The sequence below is a fragment of the Pleurodeles waltl genome, chromosome 6, assembly GCF_031143425.1.
Source record: "Pleurodeles waltl isolate 20211129_DDA chromosome 6, aPleWal1.hap1.20221129, whole genome shotgun sequence".
In the NCBI taxonomy this organism is placed as follows: Eukaryota; Metazoa; Chordata; class Amphibia; order Caudata; family Salamandridae; genus Pleurodeles; species Pleurodeles waltl.
Window position 1 is genome coordinate 993,064,085 of NC_090445.1, and position 19,455 is coordinate 993,083,539.

Genomic DNA, 19,455 nt, shown 5'->3' on the forward strand with positions numbered 1-19,455 from the left:
TTCAAATGTTTCACTTTTATTAATAGCAGCTTAAAAACATAATACATTTTCAATGACATAATAAATATAATATTTTGGGGGTCATTCCTACCCTGGCGGTCCGAGACCGCCAGGGTAGGGGACGGAGGAAGCACCGCCAACAGGCTGGCGGTGCTTCTGGGGCTATTCTGACCGCGGCGGTAAAGCCGCGGTCAGAAAAGGGAAGCCGGCGGTTTCCCGACGGCTTCCCGCTGCCCCTGTGAATCCTCCACTGCGGCGCTGCAAGCAGCGCCGCCATGGGGATTCCGACCCCCTTCGCGCCAGCCTGGTTCTGGCGGTTTTCACCGCCAGAACCTGGCTGGCGGGAACGGTTGTCGTGGGGCCCCCTAACAGGGCCCCACATTGATTTTCAGTGTCTGCTTGCCAGACACTGAAAATCGCGACGGGTGCAACTGCACCCGTCGCACACCAGCAACTCCGCCGTCTCCATTCGGAGCCGGCTTCCTCGTTGCTGGTGCTTTCCCGCTGGGCGGGCGGGCGGCCTTTTGGCTGTCGCCCGCCAGCCCAGCGGGAAAGTCAGAATGACCGCCGCGGTCTTTTGACCGCGGTACGGTCTTCTGGCGGTTCCCGCCAAGGTAGGAATAACCGCCTTTGTTTTACAAATGATAAAGTAGCCTTTATATGAATAAGTAAGAAATGGGGTTATAAGCATATAATTCAAACATTTATGTATATATACAATACAAATATTCAAATATGTTCTGTTTTTTTCACATTGATTTTTAGATAATTTATATTTTAAGGTTGTGAAACTTTTTTTTCCCACAAACATTTAGACACATCTTCTATTCTACTATATGTAGTCAGAAAGATTTTCAACTGAAGTTTCTATAATCAGAATATAACAAAGGAACTTTTTAATTATTAATAGAATTAAAAATTAACTTTAGGCATTTGTTAGAAGCTTATAGTCTAGACATATTTTATAAGGTTTCCAGGCCCAGGTGCCCTCACAGCACATCAGTCACTTTTCCAGTGCATACTCTCACAAATGAATCAGATTAAGCAATGTTGGAGGCACCTAATACAGAGATACATAAACTGCTTTACAAAGATGTTACATTTAATGCTTGTGTTGCTCATGAAATTAGCCTTGAATCAATAACATTATTTAATGCATATAAATTCACCATATATGGTTTCTATCATATAACATACATAGCTAGACTGCCAATATCACATAAGTAATCAATCTTGTACATATACATTCATTCAAATTGTAAGATAATAATGTGTGAACATGTATTTTACAACTCTTTAAGCCAATTTAACAAAGCTGAAAGAGAAAGCAAAAGATTGTCATGAACATAGATAATACAATGTATTTCTTTAATTGCATGCTGATTGAGTTTATAAGTATGTTGATTTATCTACATTAACTAATACTAATAATTGATGATCGATAACATGAATAACATATATAATATTGCTATGTTGTTGATATGTATGTGGTTGGTATTTTGTAGCATTCTATTGTGTTGTTTAGAAAACAAATTTATGGCCCCACCTGCACCCATCGGCTCAAAATGATTACTGTTTAGAGAAAAAAGATTGTATCACAATTTTTTGTTGTTGATGTGACAAACAACCCATTTTCTCCTGCAAATGTGTATATCCTCAGTGGCCTTCAGTAGGACATTTCACTGTTGTAGTACTTATACATAAAATCATTGAGGGGTGTTGAATTTATCGGAGGATTGTAAAGAATCAATTTAATTCTGGGACAAGGAGAAATTCTCTTTTGGCACATGACACATATTGTTTTCTAGTCTACATAATTGGACAAAGGAAGTCATTATGTCTACACCTTAATTCTGTCAGGCAATCCGAGGTCTGCACATTTTGTAAATGAGTAGATAAGTACCAAAGTTACTGAAGTTTGTCAAAGTATTTAATTTTGTCATTTCAAGTGAGAGACTCTCTTTGGATATTCCAATAAGGGAACAGTTTTATTCTTTAAGAATCAAGGAAATAAGACAGCCAAAGATGTTAGGTGACAGGAAATGAAATCTAAATCAGTGGGAATTGACTGGAAAATGATTAGCTGTTTTTAAGACTAGGAGTTACCACCTGAACAGTGCCATACTTCACTTTGATTATTGATAAGTAGAAATAAATAGATTTTGAAGAGGACACTGAAGAATCTTGCCAAAATTGGGTCTTGAAAGAGCCAAATAAGGTTATCAACAACGGCAATGATGTAATCAATCCGCTGGCCCCAAACACGTTTTGAGATCACCTCATTAAAGTAGAAGGTTAGAACTTCCACAGGAATGCCATTTCTTTAGTGGATGTAACCCTTCCAAATGGTAAATCAGTGGCAAGTTATGTTTTATTCTCTGTACAGTGTGCTTTAATGTATCCTAGCATAATGAGCTCAATGAGCTCAATCCAATTCTAGCAATAAAAGTACTAGTTTACTGTTACAGTGATATTCGTGTTTAAGATCTGCTCTAATGAAAAAAAGAAACCTGCTTTAATGATTGTCAAAATACTCCTTTTGATTTTCAGGTTTTGGCTTATTCACACAACAAAGATAAAGTCAGCACCACATTTTCAACTAATAACTTCACAAAGAACAAATGCTGCACTCTCAAACACACAGTTAGATTAAATGAGGATACAAATGTCAATTCCTCAAGACATATACAATGCTGGAACATTTCACAGAATGATTTTATTTCATAATATCATTAACAAAAACATTGTCTGCTCTAAATATTGTATCTTCAACATTGTGTACATAAGTATCCTCTATAAGTTACTGATTTTCTGTAATGAACTCCAATGAGGTGACATTTTTGTAAACAATATTTAGGACACTATGGGCCTCATTTACAAGCCCTTTGCACCACCGCTGCATCATTTTGTTTTTTGACACAGCGGTGCTGCTAGCAGTGCACTGCACTGCTGGAGATTTACAAACTGATGCATTGGGCCCAATAAGTCAGTCTGTTCAGCCCTGCGTCAGATTATAACTGCACCAGGTATAATGTTTGCAGGGTAGGCATTCCCAGGCAAAATGCCATGCAGAACTGACTCAGTGAAGTTTACAACATTTCACTGCATCATTCTACGACTTCACTGTGTCAGAAATTTTCTGCCTGCTTAGAGCAGGCACACAATTGATGTAGGGCTTTTTGCAATGGGAGCCTACTCACATTGCTAGATCAGTGTTATTTTTACGATACTACTCCAACAAAGTGTGAGTTTAGTAGCAACAGATGCTCAGAATTTCTGACTCAACTGTGAAAATGTGCGCCATGGAGCTCTGTATTGTAAATAGACCACATACATGACATCGTTAGGGGATCTTAGGGAAGTGCAAGAAATCTGACCCATTGATGTTGATGCGTTAGATTCTTGTAAATTAGGCCATATGTTTTTGTCAAATGATATATAGAGGCGATGATATTCTTGTACCATATTCTAGGTATTGGGGAGCAGGGTGTTATGCAAAAGGCCTAAACTGGAAATCGCACAGATGGGGATGTAACACCTATGCTAGACACAGAGCCTGAGCATCGGAGATAGAAAATAATTGGTTCAGACACCACCAGTGGGTATTTAGGAGGGTATTTTCAAGTGACCAAATGTCGCAAACACATTCATGGATGGAGAAGTCATACCTCAATGATGTCATTTGAGAGGGGTCGGTTTTGGGTTTGGTGGGTTTGGTTTTTGGATGGGTGTGCCTGATTTTGTGAGGGGTGTCCCTGGTTTTGTGAGGGGTTTGGCTTTTACATGTGGTATGGCTGTGTGTAGTGGTGAAGGGATCAGGTTTCCAGGGGAGGATGTGGATGGGCTGGGCTGGGGTGCAGAAGGGGTCACTTTGGCTTTCAGAGGGGGTGGTTTTGACAGGGGTAAGGACAGAGACACATAATAAACCCTTCTTGGGAAAATGGGTAGGATATACAGGAGTGATTAGGCGTAGGGAGGTTGAAGAAGTGTCAGGTGTGAGTGGGTGTGTTTTTGGTGCTGCTGTCTGTGTACCGGAAATATCATATTTGTGTTTTGTTGAGTGGGTGAGTGTGGGTGTTTGTGTTGTTTGGTGGTGTATAATATAGATGTGCTGGATATGCTGGGGTTGGTGTATGGGTCTGTCAGTTTGGGTGTGGTGTCTAGGGGAATACTGGGGGTGGTGGATGGGTCTGTGGGTATGGTGTCTGGTGGTATATTGGGATGGTTAATGGGTCTGTGGGTGTATTGGCTGGGGAATGTTAGGGATGGTGGATAGGTCTGTGGGTGTGGTGTCTGGGGGTATGTTGGTGAGGAGGTGAGTGTATGGTGGGTAGTTGTGTGCTTGTTTTGTGGTGTTTATATTTGCATGTGCTGCTTGGGGCTGTTGAGGTGTGTGCATGCTTATGTGTGAGTGTGCTTGGGACAGCTATTGAGATAGAGAATATGGGTGGGAAAAGGCAGGAGGTGGGGTGGAAGTTTGGGATGGGTGGAAGGCTGCCGTGAGGGAGGAGGTCTGAGTCTGAAAAGATCTCGGTAGGGCATATATAGCACTATTGATGTCTTCCAGGTATGCCACCATCTGTGCTGATGGCTGCCTTGCACCTCAGACATAATCCTATGAACACATGTTGATCATGTGTGAAACAGTAGAGTAAATGATACTACAAAAGTGAAAGGTACACATGCCAACATGTAGACACAAATACTAATTGCACCAGTAATGTTTTCTAACTCACCCAAAGTACACTGTATGCTGTTCTCCATGTAGGAGGGCCACCATCACATGAGACACAGTAGTGAGGTACCATCACTCTTGACACACTGAAGACAAGTGGCTTGTTGGGTACAAATGTCAACCACACTGTATTCAGCCATTTTTCTGCTCAAGGCAGCATTTGCTAGTGGCTTGGACTCCTCTGTGTTGTTGGTCATATGGACAATATGCAAAGCATATAATACTACCAGACCTACAAAAACAATTACTCTTCTTGTGTATCACACATGGGCCACCCCCAATATTGATGGGGAGATGCCTACCTGAAACACACAAAGTTGGCAAATGTACATGTATTATTCGGGCTAGGACTCACCCACGTGTAGCTGCTGTGAGTCCCTCAACCCCCCATCAAACTCAGGGTAGGCCATTGCCAATATGCTGGCCACTGGATGGATCAGGGTCTTGCATGAGCCCCATCCACGTTGAGAAGACAGGCCCAGCTGGATCTCCTGGATCTTCCGGGTCCAGCCTCTCAGGTGCTCCCATCTTTTCCGGCAATAGACCCCGCGGTCTGGTCCTTCAGGGTGATAGCTCTCCAAATGGCTTCCTTCTGATGGGCGTTGACCTCTATGAATGCAATAGATAAATTGAGAGATCATAACTGCATAGTTTAGGATATCTATTTGGTTAACACACATTGGTGGTCATTCTGACCCTGGCGGTCTTTGACCGCCAGGGCGGAGGACCGCGGGAGCACCGCCGACAGGCCGGCGGTGCTCCAATGGGGATTCCGACCGCGGCGGTAAAGCCGCGGTCGGACCGGCACCACTGGCGGGGTCCCGCCAGTGTACCGCGGCCCCATTGAATCCTCCGCGGCGGCGCAGCTTGCTGCACCGCCGCGGGGATTCCGACCCCCCCTACCGCCATCCAGATCCCGGCGGTCGGACCGCCGAGATCCGGATGGCGGTAGGGGGGGTCGCGGGGCCCCTGGGGGCCCCTGCAGTGCCCATGCCACTGGCATGGGCATTGCAGGGGCCCCCGTAAGAGGGCCCCTACATGTATTTCACTGTCTGCTGCGCAGACAGTGAAATACGCGACGGGTGCAACTGCACCCGTCGCACAGCTTCCACTCCGCCGGCTCGATTCCGAGCCGGCTTCATCGTGGAAGCCTCTTTCCCGCTGGGCTGGCTGGCGGTCTGAAGGCGACCGCCCGCCAGCCCAGCGGGAAAGTCAGAATTACCGCCGCGGTCTTTCGACCGCGGAACGGTAACCTGACGGCGGGACTTTGGCGGGCGGCCTCCGCCGCCCGCCAAGGTCAGAATGAGGGCCATTGTGTATACACCTAGCACAAACATTTTTATATTGTTGACACACTACATGTGTACTTCTCACATGCTGAAATGTACAAGGACATACATACACACTTTTGTGGTCATCTACTGACTAATCTCAACCCTGGTCAATGCCTACAATGACTAAGACTACATAATGGAATATCATACTACATCTGATTGGGTTTATGTGGTATGTACTGGTGTCACAGGACACACCATTTACCAAATGTGGCACTGCTACAGAGATGACATTCGATATTCCATGGTATGTTTTGTTCGATTTGTTGAATGCTGAATGCTGAATGCTGAATGTTGAATGCAACAAAGCCAGTGATTCTCATGTAATGATCTCTTCAGAATTAACCAACTATCTGCACTGAACATTTGCCACTTGTGCAATAGGCCTGTACAGTGAAAACATGACTAATGGAAATGTGACACCATACCTCAGGGAGTAAGGGGCCTTTCATTAGTAAATGTCACACATTGACAATGTGGGTCAATGGACAGATGTACCAGGTCAGGGTGTTACCTCAGTCACCATTTCAAATTTAGTCTATGTAAAAACATTCAGGGCTACTTTTGGTCAGAAGACTCATTTGGGGACATCTAGGGATCTGCAGGTCTACAGAGAGATTACCTTGTGCATCAGTTGAATTGCCACCGTAATGCGGCCTTAGCCTGGGCCATGGCTCATAATGGGCAAAACTCTTTGTCAGGACTTGCTCTCTGCAGGCTGAGCATACTGAACCCACATGAATATCACATTTCTGTTTCATTAGTTAATAGATCTTTGCCACACTTCCCAGGAAGTGGTCTTCAAGGAGGAAAGGAGCCTGCCTGTGATTTTACAACCAGCCCCCCGCTTCCCACCAAGGAGCAAAGAAAAATATGGCAGAGATGCACCCACACCGCAGATCCTTACAAGGAACAACATTAGAAGAAGAAGGACTGCCCTGCTGGACCCCTAACCTGCACCTAGACACTGCACTCTGGAGGAATGCATCAGCTGCACTCTTGGGCTTAACCACAAAAAGGACTTTTGCCTGGCTTCAACTGGTTCCAGAAGAGACTCCCTCCTTGCTACAGGTGAGAAAATAGCTAAACAGAGTCCCCTGCATCAATTCCTGAAGAAACTGGCCAGCTGACCACTGACAAGTTTTCAGAGATTGAGCCAAGTGCATTCTGGAAGTTGGAGTAGTCCTAACCCTCAAGGAGCAACTTAGTTCTTCTGGAACCTTGGGCTGAGCCGTGGACTCCTAAAAGACCTTCAAAGACTTTCTGGAAGAAGATCCAGAAGTTTGGTGAATATTGGAGAATTTTCTGTAAAAAGCTCCATAAAGGGACCGAACCGCCGTCGACAGTCATACTGGCTTACATCTACCACGACCCGGCCTGACTTACAGGTTCGCCCTGCTGAAAAACTCCAGAGCCCCAGACTTCCAGTATTTCCCCAGGGGCTCCTGGAAAGGCAATCCGAGGATGTTGACTCAAAATCGGCTTGCTATGGAGGGTCGTCTGACGTCAGAGAGGAAGAGCTCCAAAAAAGTGATGTAGTGTATCCGAAGAGGGTTCCAGGGATGTTGGATCAAGTTTCAGATTTGACCCGGACAAAGATTTTTGTTCCAAAAAATCTTCTAAGTCGGAACGTAGAAATCTTCACTGAGGTCTCCTGCAACGCGTATCTAAAGAGGGCTCCAGGGAGGTCAGATCGGATTTGTGACTTCGTCTTGCTGAAGAAAATCTTCAAAAAATCGACTAAGGCCCAGATTTATACTGTTTGCTCTGAATTAGCGTCATTTTTTTGTTTTACAGTAATTCAGCGCAAACCTAAGTATAGGTCAAATGTCAAATTATCTGAAATCTACTGTCCAGATTACTCTTCCCATTAGCAATGGAAAAGTGTCTAGAATTAGTCCATAGATTGAATATGTAACACACAATGGAGGAAATTAAGGTTGAGGTTTCTGGCTGGCAGTGGTGTGTGTCTCACCATCCGCACCTCCTGGATATTTACATGGACGCTCCCGCTTGTGAGGATGGGGATGGGGGTTCAGTTGCTGCAGAGGCAGGGGTGCTTTCTTTCTCTGGCAGGGCCTTCCTTCTTGTGGCTGCTGAAGATGTAGATGGGCTTGATGTTGTTGCACTGCAGGCAAAGTAAGATGGTGGTGGAAATGCCCTGCTCAGGGCTTTATGAATGTTATGGTCATCCAGCTGTTGGTACATGACCCTGTGCAGCTGCTTAATTTCCCAGAGTTCAGTAAATACCTGGCCCACCATGACTTGGGACTCCTGATAGACACCCAAGACTTGGCCGATGGTGATGGTTGATGGTGTCCTGGTCATAAGTGGCCCTCACTCTGCTGCCTCACAGTATCCCTCCCAGACCCTTCCACAGACCCTACCCCCACAAGCCTGAGTCCTTGTCCCAGGGTGCCCTCTACAACTGGGTCCTGGTTCCTCTGTGTCAGGGCTGGTGACTTGCACTTCAGGATCCAGGACTGGGTGTCACAAGATTTGACTAACTGTGCTAGGTACACAGGGTGGGGGGAACGTTGTTGGTTGAGATGTTGTTGCAACCGGGGTGGGAGGGGTTGGTGTAGGCACAGTGAGACTCACTGTTGCTGTCTTCCTAGGCTGACCGAATGTGCAGGTCCATCATCCACCTCCACATGTCCAAGAATGTTGTCATCATTGAGGGCTTGATCCGGGGGTGAGTTGGGAGTCTGTTCAGTGGACAAACTCGGCCATGTGCTGTGCCAGATTAACCTGTTGTGAAACAGAGAACATTGTTATTGGTGGAATTGTGGAATTTACATCCAAATGTTTTGTGTCACAGTGAGTAGAGACCTAGAAAATTCTTAATAGGTAGGGTTTCCTACTGTGAAATATTTCCATGGTATTGAATGTATTGTGAAGACATTTGTAGAGGTTGCAGAAATGTACTGGAATTGAGCAGCTCATTAGAGGTGCAGATAAGTTGCATTTCAGATGAAGGAATGAACATGACATATAACAAACAGTTAAGCCAACACAATGGAGAAGTAAAGTGTATTTGACTATTCCAGGGCCTATTTATGTATGATTCAGATGTATAAACAACTTGGTTGTATATGTAGCATTAGTGATCATGTGTGTAGTGCAGAGCCAATGGATTACCTTCAACTTCCAATTGGCTGAAGCAGTGTAGTGCCTCACAAACAACTGATATACACACTTGGGAAGGTGTCATTCATGCCATCAGTATTTTGAGGAGACCAGGACAACATCAAGCAAGATAGGCAGACATGCCTCTGAGTAGAGCATGATATGTAGATTGCTCAGTCCATGAGAAGTAAACATCAGTTGTGACAGGGCAAACAAGCGTAAATGGGCAAGAGCATAATACCCTCTGGTTTTGAGTTACAGAAATAGGGCCTCCTGGTAGTTGTAGTCATGTCACTTCCTAACTCCCATCACTAGACAAATGGTTACCTCCATGATAAGCAACCATCAGTTGTGACATGGCAAACAAGTGTACCCCTCAGGTCATTCCAGCTCACCCTAATATCCTCCTTTTTGCACAAGGTGGTGCCTACATCATACACTCTGTCGACTATCCTTTGCCACAATTCCATTTTCCTACTCAGATGAGTATGTTAGACTTGGGCTCCAAACAATTGTGGCCCTACTCTTATGATTTCACCTACGATGACTGTCAACTCAGTCTCAGAAAAACTTGGATTTTTAGAATGTGACATGACTGTAAATTAATGTGTATGACAAGGACCAAAATAAAAGACAAGTGATATTGAGAAAAAAAAGAGAAGAAGTGTGTGGAAAGTGTTAAATGGGATAGGAAAAGAGGGCTTTCTTATCTCACAAAAAATAAACAATGATATGTGGTCTCTGTCTTGCCGTGCTGCAGTGGAGAGGCAACGGATCATGGTCTGGGATGGTGTGTGTTTTTATAGTGTGATTTGCAAGTGTGTCCACTTGGCCCGTGGATGTTAGCTGTGCTGTTTTTTAATCCATCTAATGAGCACTGTTCTGGTGCTTTGCTGAGAGTGCACCATAATGGCCAAACTGCCGTCAGGTAACCGCTGCAAGGGGAACACCAGTACAACTGTGTTTTCGTAATCGGCTCTGTGGTTAGCTGTGGCCATAGTGGCACAGGAGTACACATTGCCAACATTGCAGACCAACGCGCCGCTGGCGGGAAGCACTCCATCGACACGGTCTATAGTTCAGGTTGTATACATTGCAATATGGTGGACAGGATACCGCCGGCACAGCGGTCTTCTTGGGACCGCCACCACAGCAGGCAGGTTGTCTGATCACCAGCCTCATAATCGGGTCCTTGGTGTTTCTCCTACTGGTCAGGAAAGGATAGACAGGTGTCCTTTTAACAGTGGGTCCCCTTTTGGATGACTAAATGCATTTACAAAATAGAGAAATTAATGTGACCATCTTGAATGCTTCTTACTTCGTCTTTTTGGATTTAGGACAAGTGTGGGGAAACTCACGCCCAGGCTCTATAGAGTTTCTTGTTGAAGTCTATAAAATAGTTGATTCTATTTTTTCTTATGGAATAATTGGACGTTGATTGGTTCTTTCCATTTTTCTTTTTTGTTATTTAAGCTATTTCTTCTAAAATGTTGTTTGAAGACTTTTGTATATCTCTGCCACAGTGTTATTATTTGAAGCACTGTTACTCCACACATCTCTAACACATCTTTGAAGAGGTACATTTGGCTGAGGTGAGCAATAACTATGTGCCAGTAGATACACTTAAGTTAATATTGGTTTATGCTTCTAACATACAGAGACCAGGGTATTGAATTCCAGACACATCACACATGATGTCTGTGCAGGGGTGTGACAAATTCATAAAATGTACTTATTTGCAATTTCATGAAATTTCAGGAAAATTACACAGAATTACTAGTAATCATGAGAAATGCAACACCAACATTTGCCACCATATTTTAGTGCATAATTCACCCACTTGTCCACTTTGGATGCAAACACAACTCTCTACTCTAAAAAAAAAAACAGAAAAAAACGCAAGCGCTTCAGACAACAGCAGCTTGTGTTCTGGTTAATTGCATTGTTCCTGCGAGGTCGCACTACATTTGTGACTTGAAATGCAACTAGTTGTGCAACTTGCTTTAATAGTGTCGTTCCTGGAATTACGTGTAGTAAGTTTACCACAAAATTACTGAACTCATACAAAATTATGCAAATGAAACAAAAGTTTTGCCTAGAGCGGAACCCTTAGCTGCTACATGAATTTCATACACTTCCATGTTCATCGTAGTAAGGCATCAATGACATCCACATATATCAATTACCACAATATACATTCCTCCAGAGTACTCATAATATTTTATAGGATTTTTTTAGAAGCATACCTGGGACATTGCAGCTCCACTGTATGCTGCCTTTCAGTTATGTAAATCTCAACCAGCTGGTGTATCTCTATAGCCAGCAGATGGAATTAACACAATGCGTGGTTGACACAGTGAGATCTTTAAACAATCTATTTGCTCGTTTGCTGCGGACATCGTGCTTATTCATGAGATCTCTTGCAGCTTTATGGGCTATGCTTGGGGTCTTAAAATAAGGCTTCATGAATTATACTTAGTGCAGTAAGCGTGTAGTCATTACAAGTTGTTCAATTTGAGAACTGAACAGTGTGTTACATGTGCATCAGGATATGGTTTCTTGAAGGTATGTATGTGGAATTTCTATAGCCTGAACCTAGTCAAAAGGCAGCGGAGCTCTGCACAGAGTCAAAGACAAGATTAAAGTCTCAAATTATAGGGAGGGTAGTTCTTTTTGGATGGTTAATGCATTGTGGTATAGCTCTTAAAAGAGGTGGGTCTTCAGCTCTTTTCTCAATCAGAACAGCATTGAAGTGGTCCAGATGGATACCAGGATGCTATATTGTTCCAGAGTTGGTGCATAGATGTAAAAAACCTACTTCTTATTTTTACTTTTTTACACTTCTTAGTCTGAGCTCAAGTCCTCCATTGGGAACTAGTGTGCACATGTGCATAAATCTGATAAGTTGACATTTATTTAAACTTTGCATCTTGTGCTTTTAATGTGCACCGTGTGTCTAGGCTACACTCCGAGCCTGATTCACAAAGGGCTTCCACATTTGCGGCAGAGGCCCCGCAGTCATGATGGAGGTCTGCACTCAGTTCAGACATTCCAAGCCCTCAGCTGTGCCAGTGCAAGGAACCCCACACATGCTGCCTGCCAGAGCACCTCAGTTCTTGCAGTCAGTACACTTTGCTGCTCTAGGACTGGGACCTCCGGCGAAGCTCCACCACTGCACTACTGTATATTTCAATTCAATTCAAAGAAGCTTTATTGCGGCTACAAGAGCCAAAAAAGCGCGAGCAGTAATAAATACAAATAAATGCACATGATAAAATAAAATTGCAGGTAATTATGGTGATCAAAGGGAGTAAAATATAAATAAAAATTAAAATGGAATAAAAATGAGATAGAATAAAATGGAATGAAATTAGATAAAATGAAATGATGTGAAATGCACTGTGCAGGATGTTGGGACAGTCTTATTTGGAGTCTTTGTCCAGGAGAGTTTTCCCTCTAATAAGCCAACTAGCTCCGAGGAATTTGGCGATAGCGATCACTAGCGTTGGCCTGGTGTCTGATCTAAGGATTCGCAGAGCTAGCGCAGAGCAGCGTGCTCCCAGTAGTCTGCATGCCGGGGCCAGCCATTTCCTACGGGGGGCAGTATACGCGGGGCATGCAAAAAGGAGGTGAGGGAGATTCTCGACGGGGGCTTTGCAAGCAGGGCATGCAGTGGATTCGTTGTGTGACCAGCTGCTGGTGAAAAGTCTTAATGGGAGTGTTCCAATGCGGAGCTGGAAGTACAGTTTCCTTTCCCTTGGGGCCGTGATTAGGTCCCAAAAAGTTTCATACTTGCATGACTCTTTTAGGTTGGCAAAGTCACAAGATAATGTAGTGTGGAGTGCAGCCCGAGTGTCTTCGTTGTTGGCCCTTTGCCAGTAAAGTTTCTTTAGTTCGCTTTTCGAGGGAAAGACTGACGTGGCTGGTGAGTTCCAGAGATCATCGAGCCCGATAGAGTGAAGTAAATCCTTGATGGATCCTAGCCAGGGGATTCTGTGCAGGTGGTCGGCTTTTAGGATGACCTGTAGAGCTTCGGTGAAGATGACAAGTTCCGGAGTGGTCCAGAGACGTCGCCAGTACAGCAGAGGTCGCAGGCGGGCTTTGTGACCAATGCGTTTGATGCCGAGGTCCTTGAAAAGAGGGAACAGTGGGGTGCTTAGCGGAAGGGACACAAGGTTTCTTAAGAAGTTGTTTTCAGCGGTGGTTAGGTCTTGGGTTTTGCTATAACCCCAAAGTTCAGCCCCGTAGAGCGCTGAGGAAACTGCCTGGGCTTCGTATAACTGTAATACTGGGCGAATTGGTTTTGTGTGTGAGAGGTGGAAATTTTTTAGTAGAGCCCCAGTTGTTTGTCTTAATTTAAGGGCTTGTTTTCCTATGTGTGGCTTCCAGGACATGTTGTCAGTGAGTGTTATGCCCAGGTAGCGGAAAATGCCCACCTTCTCGAGTGAGGAGCCCTCTAAAGTAAATTTCCCTTTGAAAGATCTGTGGGGATTAAGGGTCATTAGTTTGGTTTTCGTTGCGTTGATTTCGAGTCCCTGGGATGAACAGAAATGCTCGAAGCACGCAAGGAGTTTCCTTAGACCACTAGGGGTCTTAGATATCAAAAGAGTGTCATCGGCAAAGAGTAAGACTGGGATTTTTTGTGTGCCAAGTGAAGGTGCGTCAGCCTGCAGTCTGAGGAGGGAGGGGACAATTTCGTTGATGTACAGGGAAAAGAAGGTCGGGGCAAGTACGCAACCTTGCCGCACACCCCTAGAGACGTGGTTTCTATCGGTAAGTTGGCCCTTGTTGCCCCACCTGACTTGTGCGTAGTTGTCCTTGTGGAGTCGTATCAAAATGGCAAGGATGTGTTCCGGGATTCCCATCCGAGAGAGAGTGACTCACAGTTTGTTGCGAGGTACTAGGTCAAAAGCAGATTTGAGGTCCACGAAAGCTACATAAAGGCTGCCTTTACCGATGAACACTGTTTTCCAATATAATAATAGGAATCTGAGGGCTTGATCAGTGGTGGAAATCTTCTTTCAGAAACCGGCTTGGAGGGGGCTAAGGATATCGTGGTCAATTATCCATTCTTCTATCTTCCCTAGGAGGCAGTGGCAGAAGACTTTTTGGACACAGTCAATTAGACTAATGGGTCTATAGTTACAGGGAAGAGATCTGTCGCCCTTTTTAAAGATTGGAATAACAATGGCCGCTTTCCAAGAGTCGGGAATTGGCGCCCCAGATGCTATTGCGTTAGCTAGAATGGTGAGATATCTTGACCAGGATGCTAGGTCTGTTGAGAATAGGTCTGCAGGGACGCAGTCTGAACCAGGGGCCCTGCCGCGTTTTAGAGTGCTTAGAGAATAAGTTATATCACTTTGGGAGAACAACAGGGGTGCTGCGGTGGTTGGTGCTAATGAGTGAAGTAGGAGGGGGCCCGTACAAACAGAGGTGGGGCTATCATGATCAGGGGAGTACAGACTACTAAAGTGGGCTATCCAGTCTCTTGGGGCAATATTGGTTGTGATGTCCAAACCACTGGTTTCTGGGCCTCGCGCTGCCAGGGACCAGAACAGACTATAATTTCTCTTGCGCACAGCGTCGCTGAGTGATGTCCACCATTTGCTATCTTGATCACGCTTGGCTATGCATGTTGCAGATTTATAGGACTTCCTAGCTACGCGGATGGCGATGGGGTCCTTGGATTTAATGGCTTGAACTAGGCGCTTGTTTAGGGACCGGCACGTTTTGTTGAACCAGCGGTGCCTGGCTTTGGGTCGTTTGTCGTCGTGGGCTGGGGGTGCTGAGAAGTGGGTTGCGATATCCCTAAAGCAGGAGGTGTGGATTAAGCTAATATCCTGGTGGGGTATTGCAGAACATGTCTCTAGGTCCCTTAGTGTGGATTTTAGGGTGTTGTTGGCAGCATTGATGAGTGCGGGCCGGGCCACAATATTGTCCCATTTTAGGTGTCTTTTGTTGTTGGCCAGGTTAATACCCTCGGGTGCTACTGCTGCGGGGTTAGACGTGGCTGGGAGGTTACCTAGGGCTAATGTGTGGACAGAGAGAGGGTTGTGATCACTTTCGGTCCGTTCGATGATTGTCATATCGATGACTAGAGGCCATAATCTTATATCGAATAGGCAATAATCGATTCTGCTGGTGTGGTTCGTTTTGTTGTATGTGTGACTACCGTTGGTGTCTGAATTAGTTCTGCCATTTAGCGCCCTGAGTCCAAACTCCATGGTCAATGATTTTACCTGAATCGCAACCGACGTCCACCTTTTGATGGGTGGAATGGACAGGGCGGGGATAGACCAGACTTGATCTTCCTCGCGGGTGGACCTGAGATCGTCCCAGTCAAGGGGTTCGAATGTGACGTTGAAGTCTCCAGCCACAATGGTTTTATGATGGCGGGGATAATTTTGTAAGAGGGCTACGAGGGCGCAGAGGGTTTTGGAGACTTGACCCCCCCTGGCCCCTCGAGCGTAGATATTAAAGATGTTCACCACAGAGTCAGGCCCAAAGGATAGACGAAGGCCTAACAGGTCGGGAGAGGCGGTAGGTAGCTGTGATATATGGCAGCTAAGCGATGTTTTGATCCAGATGGTCAGATCCCCTGAGGGCCTGCCTCTCGTGCTGGCCACAGCGGGGATGTGGAAATTTGAGTAGCCTGTTCGGAAGAGTGGGTCGAGTGACCATGTTTCCTGTAGGAGACATATGTCATGTTCGTCAATAAATGAGGAGAAGGATGGAAGGGGAAGAATAGATTTCAGACCTGCCACGTTCCATGAGACAAGTCGTACCCCAGATTGTGACTGAGTTGTCCTGCCTAAATGCCCGGGGTTTTTGAAGTTGGCTGTCAGGGGTTGGTTTGGCAGATGTGGCTGGGGGAGCAGGGATGGGTTGATGCCAATGTTTGCCCGTGAGGCTTGTGGTGGTTGGTGATGTTCCTCTGTTGGAACAGGCCTGGTCCTGATCAAGGAGATGCTTGCGGGCCTAGACAGCAGCTCTAGGTTTGGTGGGCAATGTGCCTGCAAGATGGGTGGAGCATCGTTGTCATGATTGCTCGGTGAGCCGGAAATGGTCGCGGTGTCATGGGTAGGGGGGTGAATACATGGACAGACAGTGGTGGGGTAAAAGGAGGATCTGGGGGTGATGGATGTTGGAAGGTTGCAAGGTTTGCCTGCATAGATTTTAGGTGGGGCTGTGAGTCAATCATGTTTACCAAGAGGGGATAGGTTTTCTGCCGGGTGGTAACTCGGGCGTTCCTCGTGGAGCGTGGGTGACCTGGGCTGTTTAAACTGGATGCGTGAGTGTGCAGGTGGGCTTGTTCTTGCGTCTAGGGCCACCAGATTGTTTGCCATGGTCCTGTTCTTGAGTGTCAGTTTTAGGATATCAAAGTGAGTTCCCGGGTCTGGCCGTCGTACTACGGTAATTAGGTCCTCACGTATTATGGATCGGCAGCCTCTAACATGGCGAATCCAGTGGATTGCCTTGTTTTTGATAGAGTCTACCCCTTCCTTGCGCGCCAATGTGGTTAACTTGGGAACGTTAACCATTAGAACTATATTACCTAAATGGGACTGGTCAGTGGCAGGTTGCGTAGAGTATTTTGAGGCGGTGTTGCTCGTGGGTTTGAGGGTATTATGATAGATGTCTAGTGAATTTCCTATGCCTAAATTGTGGAAGAGGGGAGACCGGTGGGAGTTCATGGTCTTTTCTTTGGTAGGGTGAGGGCCAGCGTGGCTAGAAGCCGAGGAGTTGGGCGAGTTTGTTGTGATGCCTAATAGGATTGGATTTTGGGCAAGGTTACTGGTGGTCGTGTTATTTGCGTGGGTTAGCTGTTTTACTATTGCAAGTAATGAGTTAACCATATGCTTGAGTTCTGTGACTTCCTTCCTTAGAGCTTGTATGTATTCGATATGCTGTGGGGTTACATGAGGAGAGTGCGTGTTGGTTGCTGCTGGCCCATCTGCCAGGGTGTCTGGGTTGATGTCGTCGCGTGATTCAGGGAGGTTGGTTAGGGGATTGAAGCGGTTACTGAGCTGGATGGAATCGTTGGTGGCAAGTGGTAGGTCTTCTGCTAGGGAGGGGGCCGCATGGGTGATGACGTTCCTACTTTCACCCGCCCCTGTAGTGTCAGTAACTTGTTGCCCACGTTTCACGAAAATCTCAGCGATTTTCATGGAACCTTCCTTCCTGCTAGTTGAAGTGGGCCCCTCCCCAGTTGCAATAGAAATGTTTCCCTGGGGGCTAGTTAGTATTCCGTTGCATTCGCCCAGGAGAGAGTCGATTCTATCCATAACGCAGTTGCTAGCAGCATGCTTATGCCTTTTTCGCTTGGATTTTAGTACTGCCCCGGCCCCTGCCTCTGTTGCTTTCCTTTTGCCCATCAGGTGTTAGTGTAGGTGCAAGGTTAAATGATAAGGTGTCAGATTAAATGGAGCAGCTGACTGGGGAGACAGAGTAGGAAATAACAAAGGGACTGCGTACAATATGGCCTTCTTGGGAGATAGATGTTAGGGGGGTGGCCCAGCCCAGCCTCTGTCAGCCGCTGACACACTTGAAGCCCTCAGCTGGGCCAGTGCCAGGAATCCCACACAGGCTGTCTGCCAGAGCACCTCAGTTCTTGCAGTCAGTACACTCTGCTGCTCCAGTACTGGGACCTGGGGCACAGCTCCATCAGTGCACTGCATTTCACACACTCCAAGCTCTCAGTCATGCCAGTGCCGGGAACCCCACACTCGCTGTCTGCCAGAGCACCTTAGTTCTCGCAGTCAGTACACTCTGCTGCTCCAGTACTGGGACCAGGCGCAGCTCAATCAGTGCACCCCAGTTCTACCCCAGCAAGGTCACTTCCTTTGCTATCCTGGGACCCCGCTCACATACAGTTCCATTACAGTAGCTCAATTCTAATATTCAGTCCCACTGCCAAGCCAATACTGGACCCAAAAGAGCTAAACACAGCTCAGTCAGTGCACCTCAAGTATAACATCCAATGCCACTGTTGATGGGAACCATCACAGCTCTGTCAGAATCCATCAATTCTAACATTCAGTGCACATTTCTCCTCAGTACTAAGGCTCACACACATGCCCTTAAGGACTCCTCGCTTCAGTAGTTCAGAGACAATGTCACCCCCATACTGGGCCCCACTCGCAGCTTCACAGGCACCTCCAGGCTAAAACTTGGCAACACTGGCAATCCAATACTACGTTCCACATATAGCTCCATTAACATACCTCAGTGCTGACATTGTATGGCAGTTACTATTCCAGTACTGCAGCCCACATACAACTGTCAGTGAACCTCAACCCTAACCTGTAGCACCCCGTTGTTCCAATACCAGGAATTAAACTGCGCTCCACTTATCATTCCTCACCCACTGCCTTTCTGTTAATCCAGCACTGGGCCAAAACACAGCTCTGTCTATACCCCCAATCCTAATCTGAAGTGCCCCAATACTGCTGTATTGGGGTTCAAATACAATTCTGCTAATGCACCTCCTGCTGTTCCACACTCCAAATTCTGTTTGAGAACATGGGAGAGCCAATGAATTGTATTCTTAGCTGCCATCTTTATTTGGGTATATTTCACCTATCTCACTTCGTTCTCTCCTTTACTCTGTTTTCTCTCACTGTTTTCTTTTTTCCCCACTTTTCTCTTTCCAACACTTAAAATCCACATGTGAACACCTTTTCTCTCTCTTTCAACTATTGCTACTCCTCTCTCTTTTTTTTATTTCCCTCTTCCTCTTGCTACCTCCTCTTTCAAACTTGCAAAAACTTGGTTATTTCTTTCCTTGTTTTGTACCTCTCTTTTTTCTTCATCAAGTGCTCATTCTTTCATTATTTTTTCATCTTCCCTTCATTCTTTCTTTGTCTTTTTATTTGCTCTTTCCTGTGACTCTGTATGCATCCTTTCACTTTTTTTTAAAGATCCTAATTCCTTCTTTTCTCTGGTGTTTTTCTTATCTTTCTCTGTCAATTCAAGTTTTAATATAAATCCCTCTTTCTCTCATCTTCATGTGGAAGCCACAAATTACTTGTCAGGACCCGAAGTGTCAAAGTGTTTTTCTCACTCAGTGTCTGTGGAAATGTGTCAGTACATACATGCCCTGGTTCTTTCACTGCTTGTTTCTCCCACCATCTCTTTTTTCTCTATTTTTCATTTATCTCTTTCTTTTTACACTTCATTCATTACTTTTTCATTTTATCTTTCGTTTGCTTGCTTCTTTCCTTTTTTTCTTTTGTCTCACACGTTTGTTCTATTTCT

The 19,455-nt window shown here is 45.5% G+C and overlaps 1 long non-coding RNA gene across 1 annotated transcript in view; it reads right to left on the minus strand.

Annotated features, from left to right (window-relative positions):
* Nucleotides 1–348: 348 nt before the first annotated feature.
* The window catches only part of LOC138300472 (uncharacterized), a 30,287-nt gene continuing 11,180 nt past the window's right edge, over nt 349–19,455 (minus strand). The window contains exons 2-3 of the long non-coding RNA XR_011204946.1: nt 8,671–8,820; nt 349–5,344 (exon numbers count right to left, since the gene is read on the minus strand). This is a non-coding gene — a long non-coding RNA (uncharacterized lncRNA). The remainder of the gene's footprint in view (nt 5,345–8,670; nt 8,821–19,455) is intronic.